Genomic DNA, 2,817 nt, shown 5'->3' with positions numbered 1-2,817 from the left:
TGAGCCACGGCACACAGAAAGGGCAACATTGCGAGTGCCCATGAAGGCAAAATGAATTTTTGCCTGCCTTGCTCAGCTTGACTTGCTTCCTCATCCCATTCCTGCCTTAGATCCTGGGTTACCTGGTGGCTGAAGGTGGTCCATTGTCTCAAGCGGTGCCAGTGCCTGACACAGTGCCCCTGGGCAGCCTGTGCTGTGCACATGCTGGCCATGCATATTTGCAAATTATTTACAGCTCCTGTCAGTAAGTTGCCCTGACTGAGAGGGAGGAATATTAAACATCCTTCCCTTAGGCCTGCTCTTCAGCATTCCTGGGGAACACCTACACTACCCAAGTGACTTTGGGCCAGTAGGTCAACTAATAGGGCTGCCTCCTAGGCCAGGCTGCAGCCCAGCTTCAGGACTCAGAGGAAATGGAGCTCGCATCCCTAGCTACAGGACTCCAGGCACGGCCAGCCTTCTGGATCCAACGTCCTCTCTTGTGCTCAAGTCACAACAGCTAGTGGGCAAAAGACAGGCTACCATGTCATTTGAGAGAGCAAGATGAAGCTTTGGAAATCCCAAGATGGTTACCTGGCAAACAAGGGACCACAAGGACCCATTGAGACTTAAACTTTGATTGAAGGATTCAAAGCCCCGAGTGCTGGCCCTTACACCATGGGACCAGCAAGGGAGCCCTTGACCTCTGTTGACTTCTGGCATGGAGGACTATGTGGGAACAATTTTTTCTGGCAGGGAGGACCCAGTGGGAACATGCCTCTCTGACCAGCCCTGAATTTGCTCAAAAAGTCAGCACACAGCACCTGCTGCAGGCCCAGAAACCTTTTTTCCCCTGGATTGCGAGGCCAGTGGCCAGATGAGGAAGTTGCGCCTTCAGTCCCAGGCAGTAAAGGGCCCTTCCTAGGAAAGGACAAGTCCTGAAAAGGAAAAACTGGAGTCAAGGAGAGTACTCCTGAATTTTGGGGGGGATATTACAGGGAGATAGTGTTTTTCTGCCTAATGAAGGACTTGAAGCCTTGACCCTCAGATTAAAAGTCCAACACTCTACCAACTGAACTATCCAGGCTCACATATAAAAGGGGCAAATTTCATGCAGAAGAAAAACTAGTCCAGAAAAAGCGAGCCGAAAACAATACAGAAAGCCTGATACTCTCGTTCTCTTAGCAGACCAAGCCCCAGCCTGCTCCTCCATCTGGCGGCCTGAGGCCTTATTCTTTTTTTAGTTAAATATCAAATCCAGGAGAAAACACGGTTATACAAAGCGAAACAAAATCACAAACAGAAATCAGAGTAGCAGCCGTGTTAGTCTGTATCCGCAAAAAGAACAGGAGTACTTGTGGCACCTTAGAGACTAACAGATTTATTAGAGCATAAGCTTTCGTGGACTACAGCCCACTTCTTCGGATGCATCCAAAGAAGTGGGCTGTAGTCCACGAAAGCTTATGCTCTAATAAATCTGTTAGTCTCTACGGTGCCACAAGTTCTCCTGTTCTTTTTACAAACAGAAATGTCATTGGAAATACAAAAATAAAAAAGGAAAATGCAATCCCCATCACTTTATCCTATCTGGGCCATTGCTGAATCGAGAGATCCCACTAAGGTCCCTGTGTGCTTACGAGAAATCTGGAGGAAGCCATACCACAGCCTGAACATGAAACTCCACTGCTCCCAGGTGCTGCAGTAAAACCCTTTCCCTGCTGTGACGTTGTACTCCATATGATTTTATGAAAATATGCTAATGAGAGTGAATATAATGTAACTGGAATATGCTTCATGCAAAAGGACTCTTGTAAGGTATCATTACAAAGCTTATTATCTACTGTGTGTGTTCATCCTATTTGTATGAACCTATCATTCTTGTATCTGAAACTAGAAATATGAAATATAACTCTGAGGTCCTGTTGTAATTATGCAAAGTATGGGCCATTAATAGTGGTTTGGAATCTTGATGGCTCCCATTAACCAGGACAATTGGCTCTGTCCTGCACCCTCTGTGTCAGGCAAGGAAGAATAAAGGCTTGGGGTCTCACAGGACATGTGACCATGTCACCTGGTACAGGAATCCATCTTAAACCCGGGGCTTTTCCCCAGGAAAGAGACAAAAGATTCCTGCCTTGTACCAAAGCTATATAAGGGGGTGGAACAGAAGAAAGGTAGCTGCAGTCATGAGAAATCCATTATTTACCACCCGAGCTGGAACAATGAGTATACCTGGCAAAAAGATTGGGTCCAGACAAGAAATAAGTCTAGTCTGCAAAAGAAGCTTATTGAAAGATCTCTGAGGGTGAGATTTTATCTGTATTGAGTTTCATACTGTATTAGGCTTAGACTTGCATGTTTTTGTTTTATTTTGCTCTGTGGAGATTACAAATTCCATAGAGAAGGAAAAGTTAATGCCTTATAAAAGTCTCAGTGTGTGTGTTAGATGGGTGGGAGGGTGTCTAGAAACCACTCTCCTATAGTTTCTTTTTTCTGATTTCCTTTAGAAAATCTGAAGCAGGGAGCAAAAACCATTGCCTTCTCTGAGGCTTGAACTCAGGACCTTCAGATTATGAGACTGACGCGCTACCAACTGCGCTAAGAAGGCTTGGAAAAGCTTTAGGCTCAGTGCATAGAGCACCCTCCTACAGCAGTGACTGGGGCAGGGAAGGAGCCAGGGGTGTACTGGAAGAAGCACGGCGATCTGGTGCCCAGAGACCTGTCCTGGCAGCTTTCTTGGTCCCATTCTGGGCACCACCAGAATTATGCAAACCTGCCACCCCACCCCGTCCAGCCCAATCTTCTGCTGATGTACTTCAGCCCACACCTGTGCAGGGT

General features: G+C 46.5%; 1 non-coding gene across 1 annotated transcript; it reads right to left on the bottom strand.

Annotated features, from left to right (window-relative positions):
• Nucleotides 1-2,514: 2,514 nt before the first annotated feature.
• Nucleotides 2,515-2,587, bottom strand: TRNAM-CAU (transfer RNA methionine (anticodon CAU)). Its single transcript has one exon. It is a non-coding gene; the product is annotated as a tRNA-Met (tRNA).
• Nucleotides 2,588-2,817: the final 230 nt, after the last annotated feature.

Source organism: Malaclemys terrapin, chromosome 15 (assembly GCF_027887155.1).
Source record: "Malaclemys terrapin pileata isolate rMalTer1 chromosome 15, rMalTer1.hap1, whole genome shotgun sequence".
Taxonomy (NCBI): domain Eukaryota; kingdom Metazoa; phylum Chordata; order Testudines; family Emydidae; genus Malaclemys; species Malaclemys terrapin.
Note: the sequence above shows the minus strand (reverse complement) of the source record. Positions and strands in the feature narration are given on the sequence as shown.